Source organism: Mus caroli, chromosome 1 (assembly GCF_900094665.2).
Source record: "Mus caroli chromosome 1, CAROLI_EIJ_v1.1, whole genome shotgun sequence".
Lineage (NCBI taxonomy): Eukaryota > Metazoa > Chordata > Mammalia > Rodentia > Muridae > Mus > Mus caroli.
The window spans coordinates 29,327,025-29,340,571 of NC_034570.1; positions in this window are offsets into that span (position 1 = coordinate 29,327,025).

Sequence of the window (13,547 nt, forward strand, 5' to 3'; positions counted from 1 at the left end):
GCAAGGGCTTTTCTTTTTAAATAATAATAAAAAAGATTTTATTTTTTACTGTGTGTATGTGTATGGATATGTGCATGAGGGTGCTAGTGACCTCAGAGACCAGAGGAAGTGCGGGGTCCCTTGGGGATGGAGTTACAGGCAATCACCAACATGGGTGCTGGGCAGTGCACTGGGGTTCTCTGGAAAGATTTAAAGAAAGATTTATTTATTTTATGTGTATGAATATGTTGCCTGAATACATGCAAGTGAACTGTGTGTGTTTCTGGTGCCCATGAAGGACCAAAGGGTACCTCAAATCTCCTAGAGCAGGAGTTATAGACCATTGTAGGCTTCCACTGGGTGCTGGGATTTGAACTCGGGTCTTTTGAGAGTAGCTGGGGCTCTCAACTATTGAGTCATCTCTCTAGCCCGTTCTCCTTGTTTTTGTACTGGCCTTGAGAATGAGCCATTGTAAGCTTTAGTCTGACACTGTTTGCTTATGTCAGGCACTTGATGTGAACTTCAGTCTAGAGTCAGTTCCGCCTTCACAGATAGTGAAGCCGGAAATGAGTCACGCAAGCAGGAGCTCAGATGAACTGTGGGGTAATGTTATAAAAGGAAGGAAGGGTAGCATATTACTCTGAAGAAGGGGACTGGGGTCTTCAGAGTCCAGGGACATTTCAGAAGGAGAGTTACTTGAACGAAGAGATAACTGAGCAGATGATTAAAGAGAGAGCAATGCCCTGAGGTAAGAAGGGTCCTCCACTATATAAGGAAGGAGAAGCTGTGGCAGAGAGAATCAAAGAGGAAGCAGGGAGGGATGAGAATGGGGATGCTGGTGTATAGTTTCAGGGATTTCAGTCTATGGTCACTTGACTCGGTTGCTTTGAGCCTGTTGGGGCAGAGTGTATGTGGTTATGATGTAGGCTATAAAAAGAGGTGGGGAATTTACAGAAACATAGGGACTTGCTTTGAAGTCTGGATGAAGCCTCTGGCCAGCAGAAAAATCAAGAATATGATCACAGCTAACATTGTCTCTAAACGGTGATGACATAGACACTATTTTTTAGATAGAAAAATACTTTCTTTTTCTTTTTTTTTTTGTGAGTCAATTCTACTTTATTGTTCCAGAAATAAGGTATATAAGGGCTTTTAGGGGATCATAATAGTATACCTAATTATCTTGTGGGCAGAGAAGCCAGAAAGGGACTTGTGTGCTGAGTCTAATCAGCTCTGCACAATGACATTCTTTTTTTTTTAAAGTCATCAAAATAATTTATAATAGTTAAATGAATCTTTAAAATATATGATATCATCTGAAGTTAAAAGTAATATGCACTCAACCAGTTTTTAAAATCTATTTGGAACATTAAACATGATAGAAGTAGAAGAAAATCTCTTATGAAGTCCTCTATAAAAGGAAATTGTAAAAAGTTCCTGATTAGACAGAAACCATTCCATCTCCAAGGGAGAATACTCAGCATAACTGTGGCTTCATAGAACGAATTGGGTAGTGTTCCTTCTGATTCCATTTTGTGGAATAGTTTGAAGAGTATTGGTATTATAGCCTTCTTTGAAAGTCTTATAGTATTCTGCACTAAACCCATCTGGTCCTGGGCTTTTTTTTTTTTTTTTTTTTTTGGTTGAGAGACTTTTAATGACTGCTTCTATTTTTTTAAGGGTTATGGGGCTGTTTAGATGGTTTGTCTGATCCTGATTTAACTTTGGTACCTGGTATCTGTCTAGAAAATTGTCCATTTCATCCAGATTTTCCAGTTTTGTTGAGTATAGGCTTTTGTAGTAGGATCTGATGATTTTTTGAATTTCTTTGGTTTCTGTTGTTATATCTCCCTTTTCATTTCTGATTTTGTTAATTAGGATACTGTCCTTGTGTCCTCTAGTTAGTCTGGCTATGGGTTTATCTATATTGTTGATTTTCTCAAAGAACCAGCTCTTTGTTTTGTTGATTCTTTGTATAGTTCTTTTTGTTTCTACTTGGTTGATTTCAGCCCTGAGTTTGATTTTTTCCTGTAGTCTACTCCTCTTGGGTGTATTTGCTTCTTTTTGTTCTAGATCTTTTAGGTGTGCTGTTAAGCTGCTAGTGTATGCTCTCTCCAGTTTCTTTTTGTAGGCACTCAGAACTGTGAGTTTTCCTCTTAGCACTGCTTTCATTGTGTCCCATAGGTTTGGGTATGTTGTGGATTCATTTTCATTAAATTCTAAAAAGTCTTTAATTTCTTTATTTCTTCCTTGGCCAATTATTAATGATTAGGGCATTGTTCAGCTTCCATGTATACGTGGGCTTTCTGTAGTTTTTGTTGCTATTGAGACCAGCCTCAGTCTATAGTGATCTGATAGGATGCACAGAATTATTTCAATCTTCTTGTATCTGTTGAGGCCTGTTTTGTGATTGACTATATGATCAATTTTGGAGAAGGTTCCATGAGGTGCTGAGAAGAAGGTATATTCTTTTGTTTTAGGATGAAATGTTCTATAGATATCTGTTAAAAACCATTTGGTTCATAACTTCTGTTAGTTTCAATGTGTCTCTGTTTAGTTTGATCTGTCCATTGATGAGAGTGGGGTGTTGAAATCTCCCACTATTGCTGTGTGAGGTACAATGTGTGCTTTGAACTTTAGTAAAGTTTCTTTTATGAATGTAGTTGCCCTTGCACTTGGAGCATATATATTCAGAATTGAGAGTTCTTGGTAGATTTTTCCTTTGATGAGTATTAAGTGTCCTTCCTTATCTTTTTTGATAACTTTTGGTTGAAAGTTGATTTTATTTGCTATTAGAATGGCTACTCCAGCTTGTTTCTTAGGACCATTTGCTTGGAAAATTATTTTCCAGCCCTTTACTCTGAGGTAGTGTCTGTCTTTGACACTGAAGTGTGTTTCCTGTATGCAGCAAAATATTGAGTCCTGTTTTCATATCCAGTCTGTTAGTCTATGTCTTTTTATTGGGGAACCGAGTCCATTGATGTTAAGAGATATCAAGGAATAGTGATTGTTGCTTCCTGTTATTTTTGATGTTATTTTTATGATTCTGTGACTATTTTCTTCTGGGTTTGTTGAAAGAAGATTACTTTCTTGCTTTTTCTAGGTGTAGTTTCCCTCCTTGTGTTGGAGTTTTCCATCTATTATCCTTTGTAGGGCTGGATTTGTGGAAAGATGTTGTGTATATTTGTTTTTGTCATGGAATATCTTGGTTTCTCTGTCTATGGCAATTGAAAGTTTTGCTGGGTATAAGCAGCCTGGGCTGGCATTTGTGTTCTCTTAGGGTCTGTATAACATGTGCCCAGGATCTTCTAGCTTTCATAGTCACTGGTGAGGAGTCTGGTGTAATTCTGATAGGTCTGTCTTTATCTGTTACTTGACCTTTATCCCTTACTGCTTTTAATATTCTTTGTTTACTGCATTTGGTGTTCTACTATGTGACAGGAGGAATATTTTTCTCTTCCAATCTATTTGGAGTTCTGTAGGCTTCTTATATGTTCATGGGCATATCTTTCTTTAGGATAGGGAAGTTTTCTTCTATAAATTTGTTGAAACTAGTTACTGACCCTTTAAGTTGAAAATCTTCATTCTCATCTATACCTATTATCTTTAGGTTTGGTCTTCTCATTGTGTCCTGGATTTCCTGGATGTTTTGGGTTAGGAGCTTTTTGCATTTTGCATTTTCCTTTATTGTTGTGTCAATGTTTTCTATGTTATCTTCTGCACCTGAGATTCTCTCTTCTATCTCTTGTTTCCTGTTGGTGATGCTTGTGTCTATGACTCCTGATCTCTTCCCTAGGTTTTGTATCTCCCTTTGTGATTTCTTTATTGTTTCTATTTCCATTTTTATATCCTGGATGGTTTTGTTCAATTCCTTCACCTGTTTGGTTGTGTTTTCCTGTAATTCTTTAAGTGATTTTTGTCTTACCTATTTAGGGGCTTCTACCTGTTTACCTGTGTTATCCTGTGTTTCTTTATAGGAGCTATTTATGCCCTGCATAAAGTCCTCTATCATCATCATGAGATGTGATTTTAAACCAGAGTCTTGCTTTTCTGGTGTGTTGGGGTATCCAGGGCTTGCTGTAGGTAGGAGAACTGGATTCTGAGGATGCCAAGTAGCCTTGGTTTCTGTTGCTTATGTATTTGCTCTTGCCTCTCGCCATCTGGTTATCTCTGGTGTTAGCTGGTCTTGCTGTCTCTGTGTCTCTGATGACTGTGGCTAGTCCCTTTTGCAAGCCTGTGTGTCAGCACTCCTGGGATACCAGCTATCTCCTGGTGGTATTTGGGTATGGAGTGCTGAGGCACAGGATTAGCTCCAAGCACAGATGGAAACTGGAAGTATTCTGACCCAGGCTGCTCCTCAGTTCCTGTGTCCTGAGAGCTCCAGGTGGGTCCCTCTGAGCAGAACTGGTGGACTTACCTGTGCTCACAGCCTTGTCAGCACTCTTGGGAAACCCACTCTCTCCCGGAGGTACTTGTGTTTGGAGAGCTGTGTCACAGGATCAGCTCCAAGTGCAGATGGAAACAGAAGGTGACAAATATTTTCCTTTCTTTTCTTTTCTTTTTTCTTTTCTTTTCTGTTTTTAAAAAAGATTTATTTATTTATTTATTTTATGTATATGGGTAAACTGTAGCTATACAGATGGTTGTGAGCCTTCACGTTGTTGTTGGGAATTGAATCTTAGGACCTCTGCTCACTCCCGTTGGCCCCTCTCACTTGCTCTAGGCCAAAGATTTATTTATTATTATACATAGTACACTGTAGCTGTCTTCAGACACACCAGAAGAGGGTGTCAGGTCTCATTACAGGTGGTTGAGAGTCACCATGTTGTTGCTGGGATTTGAACTCAGGACCTTCAGAAGAGCAGTCAGTGCTCTTACCTGATGAGTCATCTTGCCAGCTGACAAATATTTTCAAATAAAAATATCTAAATAGGAATAAGCCAAGCTAACAGCCTGTATATATATATATATATATATATATATATATATATATATATATATATACATATAACTTAGGGTAGGGCCTTTCTCTTTTCCTGAATATTTTCTGGGAATCTTTCAAACAGGACTATTAACTTTCGTTGACAGTGAAGAGACCCTAACTTCTTCCATGTCTGATTGAGGGTTGATCTTACCAACTCTAGACCTCTCCAAGTACCCCAGCAGCCACCCTTTTATCTGATTGAGTCTTTAGCAACTCTTAGGTAATAGCTTCAGAATCCACCCATATCTGCTGACCATTGCAAAGACAACAAAGTGTGCCTCCTTTGAGAAGCCCATACCTGTCTTCTCAGGTATGTCTCTCCATTAACCCCCTACACTTAAACCTTAGTTAAAATTCCCTCAAACTCTATTTCCTGAGGTTCAATTTAGCAAGAAAGTCAAGGACCTGGCTTTATCTGAGTAGAGGCCTCTGAACTACTCAGACTGCCGCATGAATCAGTGTGAAGTGGTCACACAGCAGTGTGAAGTGGCTATGCAGCAGTATAAAGCAGTCATGCAGCAGTGTGAAGTGGTCATGCAGCAGTGTGACACAGCCATGCAGCAGTGTGACTCAGTCATGTAGGAGTATGAAGAGGTCATGCACTATGAAGCAATGTTACTGTCCTGAGTCCTCTACTGCTGACCTGTGTTTACTCTGTGCTAGCTAGGAAGCAAAGAGAGAGAGAGGAAGAAGTTGTGTTCCCATCTCTTCCCAGGGTACGTGCCCTAACCTTCTCTCCAGTAGACCCCACCTCATGCAAGTTTACCACATTCTGACAATGCACAGATTTGGGTTTTTGTTCTTAACACATAAGGCTTTCATGTGCATTTCATCTATAGATCCCAGCAACTTTGAATTTTTTTTAACACCACACTGAGAAAAAGGTGGACATTTTCTTTAAAGTAGAAACATCACGGGAGCAAGGCCTCTGCTCTGGCACTATCCTTGGGGTTGGGGTAGAGTCTGCCTCTCTTGCCTGGGTTCCCTTTGGAAACAGAGAGTAAAGACCTGACTTTGGAGGTCAAGGAAGGATTGGACATCAGGGAAATCGAGGGAGCCATTTAAATGAAAGCAGTTGTTAGCTTATTTGTAGGAACAGCTTGAAGCCAGGTGTGTAGTGATATGCTTGGCTCAGGGAGTAGCAGTATTAGGAGGTGTGGCCTTGTTGGAGGAGATGTAGCCTTGTTGGAGTGGGTGTGGCCTTGTTGAAGGAAGTGTGTCACTGTAGGGGTGGACTTTGAAGCTCCACCCTGTATGGAAGAGACAATCCTCTCCTAGTGGCCTTCAGATGAAGATGTAGAACTCTCAGCTCCACCTGCACCATGTCTACCTGGATGCTGCCATGCTCCCACCTTGATGATAATGGATTGAACCTCTGAACCTGTAAGCCAGCTCCAGTTAAATGTTGTCCTAATAAGAATTGCATTGGCATGGTGTCTGTTCATAGCAGTAAAACCCTACTAAGACACCAGAGTACACTGGTGCCCAAGAAACTAGCAGCTCTATGTAAAATCAGAACCAGAAGGCTTAGATATAGAAGTGACCCCCAATTCTCCTAAGCACAGAAAATGATGTCGTCATAATAGGAACAGCTAGCTAGGGAATGGCACCATCAGCTGAGGCATTGCACGCATCCACGTCTGTACCGATCTCTTGATCAGCCCGGTGGCTAAGCTAGCATGTGCCTCACATTGTTGGGTGACTCTAGCAACTGATGAGGTACTTGCTTGTGACTATAACACCTGTGGTCCTGGTGGAATCAGGATCTACAACAGCAAATCAGCCAACTCCTTGAAAAGTTACAAAGCAGTTACATATTCAGAGGGTGGTTGGCATTGCCTATGGTCATAGCCCGTTCATGGCTCTTCTGGCAACAATGAAATATATGGCTACATTGGAAATGGGTGGATAGGCTTGAGAAACTATGCCAACTGGCTAATCTCAATGATAACAGCAACTCTGCACCAAATTTGCGTGGACCAAATTATTTATAGGTATGCATAGATCCTGATACTAACTCTAATTCTGGCTTTCTCTATTCCGGGGGAGCTAATACATACAGGCAGCTGGGAACTGGCAATGAGAATAACCTGCACAACACAACACAGCACAGCACAGCACAGCACAGCATGTATCTTGGGGGAAAGGATCGTTAGCCTGTCACTCCTCCCACACACCTGCTGCCAAAGCCCAGGGTGTGCATGAGTACACGAGTGGGCTATGCCAGGATCAGTCCATGATCCTCCCACTTCACCAGCTTCTGCAATTGGTGATGTTTTTGCCTGTCCAGCTACCTCTGCGTTCAGAAGGTGGCTTCCGTCTGAAGATTTCTGTTTTTTTTTTTTTTTTTGGTTTTTCGAGACAGGGTTTCTCTGTGTAGCCCTGGCTGTCCTGGAACTCACTTTGTAGACCAGGCTGGCCTCGAACTCAGAAATCTTCCTGCCTCTGCCTCCGGAGTGCTGGGATTAAAGGTGTGCGCCACCACGCCCGGCTTAAGATTTCTTAACAGTTACTGAGTAACCAAGGAAAGAATTTGATAGTCCAGAGTGCTGATATGAGGTTTTGAATAGATGTGAAATGCATCCTATCTGTAAAGCTTCTTTGTCCTGTAGGAGATTGGTTTGATGCTGCTTTTATTCAAATGCTAAATACTGGACCAATAAGGAGATCCTCAGGGACCCTATACCTCAGATATACCAAATGATGCTATGTAACCATGCTCCCCAAGTTAATTGGTCAATAAAAGGCTAAAGCCTGTGATTGGGTAATAGATAGAGGTAGGTGGATTTTCAGTTACCTGGCTGGGGATGCAGGAAAAGGAAGTGAAGAGAGAAGAAAGGAGACAGAGAGAGGAGAAAGCCGCCATGAGAGGAGATGGACAACAATAAGCATGTGGCCAGGAAAAATAGCAAGTAACAGGGACACATGTCTGTCATGTAAGCTAAAATAGGGGGGAAAGCCTCTACCAATTAAAACATTATTAAAAATTATAGGATTAAGCCCAGTAGTGGTGGTGCACACCTTTAATTCCAGAACTCTGGAGGCAGAGGCAGGCAGACCTCTGTGAGTTCAGGCAGGTAGATCTCTGTGAGTTCAGCCTGACCAAGGACAGTCAAGGCTACACAGCGAAACCCTGTCTCACAAACAAACAAACAAACACAAAACAAAACAAAACAAAACTCCAGGTGTTACAGAAGGAGAAAAGGGAATTAGAAGACATTCAAGAAGACCTTCCCAAGTTTAACATCCAGATTTTAGGAGCTCATTTGGCAAGTGGGTGAAAAGCAAAATCTAATTATGGGTGTTTTAGTTAGGGCTTTACTGCTGTGAACAGACACCATGACAACTCTGATAAGGACAACACTTAATTGGAGGTGGCTTACAGGTTCAGAGGTTCAGTCCATTATCATCAAGGTGGGAACATGGCAGCATCCAGGAAGACACAGGGCTGGAGGAGCTGAGCATTCCATCTCTTGTTCTGAAGGCAGCTAAAAGAAGACTGGCTTCCAGGTACCTAGGATGAAGGCATTAAAGCCCACTCCCACAGTGACATGCCATCTCCTAATAGTGCCACGCCCTAGGCCAAGCATATTCAAAGTATCATAATGGGTATGTGACAGAACATCAGAACAATGCTAAACGCTTCCAGGGGTGGGGATGGGGGATAGGGGCTGGGGAATGGGGGGTGGTGGGTGGGGGAAGCCACAGTAGGACTGCAGAGATGGCTCAGGGGGTGAAGCATGTGTTTTGCAAACATTAGGACCTGACTTTGGATCCCCAGGACCCATGTCACACTGGATGAAATGACGAGTGTTTGAGATTTTAGTGCTCTAACTGTGAGACAGAAATGGAGACAGGAGAGGCCGTGGAGATTATGCTGGCCTGGTGTACATAGCAGCAGAGGACAAAAGAGGTAGAAGGTGGGGAACAAATGCCTCTGACCTCCATGAGCATGCTGTGGTGGTTTGAGTAGGAGTGGTCCCCAGAGACTCACGTGTTTGAATGCTTGGCCCATAGGGAGTGGCACTATTAGAAGGTGTGGCCTTGTTAGAGGAAGTGTGCCACTATGTGGGCAGACTTTGAGGTCTTCTGTGCTCAATCTCAGTGTGACACGGTCTCCTTCGGCTGCTTGTGGATCAAGATGTAGAACTCTCCAGCACTATGTCTGACTGCACGCTGCTGCCATGTTTCCTGCCATGGTGATATGGACTGAACCTTTGAACCTGTAAGCCAGTCTTGATTTAATGTTTTCTTTTGTAAGAGTTGCTGTAGTCATGGTGTCTGTTCACCTTGTTAGCAATGAAATCCTAACAAAGACACATGCCATGGCATGTGAGTACCTACCTAATTCCACATATGTATCATTTATTTAAAATACAAAAAAAAGAAAAAAGAAAAAGAATTTGAAGACAGTAGATAAAGCAGCGATGCTTTCATTATTCCTAACCTAGAGTTAAAAGCTCAGTAAAAATGATCAGTCACATTTAAGAATAGGAGAGAGTTATTAGACATTAGCGTGTGCGGAACTTTACCTAGAGAAGCGTCTATAATACAGATTATAGCAAAGCCAGAGTTAACCAAGAAAGAGGGAAATGATCTGAGAAAGCCTATGACAAAGCCTATGCATGAAGCGAGCAAGGCTCAACAGAGAAACAGAGCCAGCAGCGCAATATCAAAAAGGAAAGCAAGAGATGAACACTCTAGGAATGCTTTTGACACTGTAGAAAAAATACTGATTGGGCTGGCGAGATGGCTCAGCTGTTAAGAGCACTGGTTGCTCTTCCAGAGGTCCTGAGTTCAATTCCCAGCAACCACATGGTGGCTCACAACCATCTGTAATGGGATCCAGTGCCCTCTTCTGGCATGTCTGAAGAGAGCAACAGCGTGTGTATAAATAAAATAAAAATAAATAAATAAATAAATTTTAAAAACAAAAAAAAAGAAATTATACTGTTTGTTTTTATAGTGAGTAGTATAAGCCACAACAGAGACCTGGAAACCAAAAGGAATAATTTAAAGGCACATTAACTTGGCCAACTCCAAAGAAAACAAAGGGTTGTGTAAGGAAGGATTCCTTACTTAAACTATTGAACTCATTTGTAGCTAATACCTGGGTGTTTTTGTGGGTGGTGTGTGGGCATGAGTGTGTATGGATGACTATGCAGATGAATATGAATATGTATGTATGAATATGCATGTGTATGTGTGCACGCGGAGGTCAGAAGCTGATGTTAGGGGGATATTTGTTACATATTGAGGCAGGGTCTCCCACACTTGAACCTAGACATCACTGATTAGTCTAGTTAGTTGGCTTGCTCCACAGATCTTCAGTTTTTTTTTTTTTTTTTTAAGATTTATTTGTTTTGTATATGGGAGTTCACTGTATCTGTCTTCAGACACACCAGGAGAGATGATTGTGAGCCACTATGTGGTTGCTGAAAATTGAACTTAGGACCTTTGGAAGAGCGGTGCTCTTAACCACTGAGCCATCTCTCCAGCCCAGATCTTCAGTCTTTACTTCCCAGAACTTATGAAGAAGGCGCTGGGCATCTGAGCTCCAGTTTTCACACGAATTCAGCCGTGCTTTACCTGCCTGCCCACCTTCCCAGCCCTGTTTACATAGTGTAAACACAGTACATGTGAACGCAGCACTGATCGAATAAAATAAGAGGAAGGCTGGTAAGCTCTTCCTTCGCATGAGGGAGACATTTGCGGATATCTTTGTTGGAATACGGATGGGACTACTCAGCCGCTACACTCACGGTTTCTTCCTCTTCCTGCATTCCAGCAATCTTCCCAGGATGCGCAGCTCAGTCTAGCTGTTTGATCCGACAGATTTATTTCTCTGGTAGTCTGCAGTGAGCAGGCTCGCATGGCCAGAATGCGAATCTGGGAAGGACTGCGTACGTTGTTCGCGCATCCTTACGAGACAGCCTGCCTGGCTCCCAGGAAATCATACAGTGAAAACAGGTAGGTTGGCTATAGGGGCAGATCCGAGTCCATGGGACACAGACACTGAAGGTTTACATTCTTGCCTCACAGAACAATGAATTAGACCTTGGGCATGTGCAGAGTGACAGAAATAGAGGCAGCTTAGTTCGGGTGGGGATAGGGGAAAATCAGAAGGTGGAAGTGTGTGAGTGAACTGGGAAGCCAGTCACTCAAAGCCTGGCATGAAGTGAATTCTCACCACCTCTCCCCCCATGTTATTTACAGCAGCACCCACCTGCTGTGTGAAGCTAACAGCAAGTGTTCTATAAATGTTCTATCAAACCTGTTAGCCCACTCCCATTCCCGGGAGCACCAGGTGAGACCTTGTGCCAGACAAATGCTACCACGAATCCAGTACACAACAAACAAACAAACAAACAAACAAACAAACACACACACACATAGGTGATTGCTGTTGCCCTTGGTTGCTTTCCAGAGTTTGAATGGTTAAGTCCCTATGGCAGAAGACACCACATACTTCAATACAGACTCAGAAGATTTGAAATCTCACCTGAAAGCCATCCCCCCCTTCCTAAGGTCTAGCTTTCCTAGTACCAGAAGGTGCTATGCAAACTACGACAGAAGGGAGGTGATCAATAACACCACCAATAATACCGGTTGTGATGCCTCTCCTATGGCCAGCACGATGAGATAATGTTCAAGAGGTAATAGTGGCTCTCACAGCACAGTGGTAACCAACAGTTACTGTACGTACAGCCCTCTCAACAGAAGGGAAATCATGCCTAGTACTGGATCTAACCAGCTGACCAGGGCCAGTAAACTGTGAATCTTAAAGGAGAACTTACCACCATCTTTACTAGAGCAACCTATTTCCTAATTGCACTCCCAAACAAACCCTGACACCTATAGCTAAGTGTGGCTCTCACTTCATATCAAAGAACACGGAGAAACGCTGATAATTGGGATGCTGTTTCCAATGTTTTCTGTCTTCTCAGGTTCATTACTAAACAAACTTCCAATGGTTAGTTGAAACTCAAATTGTTAGTGTTCTCCCATGTTTCTTTATGTTTCTGCATGTACAGATTCCAAAAATAGCATTATGACACTCCGCAAAGGTTATTCCATTGTTAACTTTTTTATATTTCTCTAATTACTAATTAACCTGATTCCCCTTTTGATAACAGATGACACTAGGGACGTTGTCAGAATAAGATTACCCTCTTGAAACAGATATGAAAATATTTCAGTGTGTAAGGTCAACTTATTTATAATATTTTAGTGCAAATTAAGTAATGGTACAGACCTTTCAATGTAACAGTACAGACATTTTAATGTAACAGTACAGACATGTCAAGGACACAGAAACATGTTACCTGGGAATAAATACACACATACTTAACTGTCAGAAAAAATTCAAAATTTTATCAGGGCACTAAAGAAAATGGAGGCAGATTTTTTTTAAAACTGTAATCTTGTATGGCTTCTCATTTGTATGAACTAATTTATATATTTATATACATTTATTTTCATCACTGTTTGTTTAAGAAGTTACTTATTTAGCTTTTGTGATTAAAGGACCAGTTAAAAATTAAATGTAAACTTTAACATGGCTGGGGAGACAGCTCACTCAGTAAAGTGCTTACAGACAAACATGAGGACCAGAGTTCAATTCCCAGGTCTAATGCAAAAAGCCAGGTGTCTGTGTGTGAGTGTGCATGGTGTATGCATTGCATGTGCATGTGTGTGCATGCATGCATGTGTGTATGCATTGCATGTGCATGCGTGTGTACATGTATGCATGCATGCATGTGTGTGTGTAGCTGTCTTGCAATCCTAGTGCTGGTGAGTGGGAAACAGGTGGATCTTTCAGCTCACTGGCTAGTCAAACCAATTGAATCTGCCAGCCCTGGGTTTCAGTGAGAATTCTCTCAAGATTAAAGTGAATAGTATCTGAGGCATGAGAGTCATATTGACCTCTGGCCTTTACACATTCTCATATCCGTGTATATTCTACCTGTGTGCACATGTGTACCTTCACATACGTGAACATGCATACAAAAAGGCTAAAAAATGTTTACTGTTTAAAATATGATAGAAAAGTCTAAACTATGATAAAATTTAAAAGAACTGCTGCTAGCAATAAGTCACTCCATCGAATAGATTATTTGGGATTGAAGGGGCTATTCTTCTGCACCGGCGTCTTCCAAGGACTAGAATGACTTTCTATGTGCCCACCTCTGGTGTTATGGTTCCTCCTCCCCACCCAACCATTCACCTCCAACTGAAACTACTCAAGTTTGCTTTTGACAGACAGTCCCAAGTCTGTCAACTTTCCTCAGCAGTATGAAGCAGAATGGCTATTTATGTGTTCTTCCCCAAGACCCATTAGATGTGGGGCTCCTCATGGCTGTAGACCTGAACTCTGCAAATCCTCCAATGCAGTTGACCTACTAGCACTGGCTCTTTTGGTCTCACAGTGTGGGAAATCTGAACAGAGAATGGCCAGAGTATTGGCCCTCAGGGCAATGAAGTAACCGGGAACCAGTGTCAGAAAAGAAGAGAAGAGAAGAGAAGAGAAGAGAAGAGAAGAGAAGAGAAGAGAAGAGAAGAGAGGAGGGGAGGGGAGGGGAGG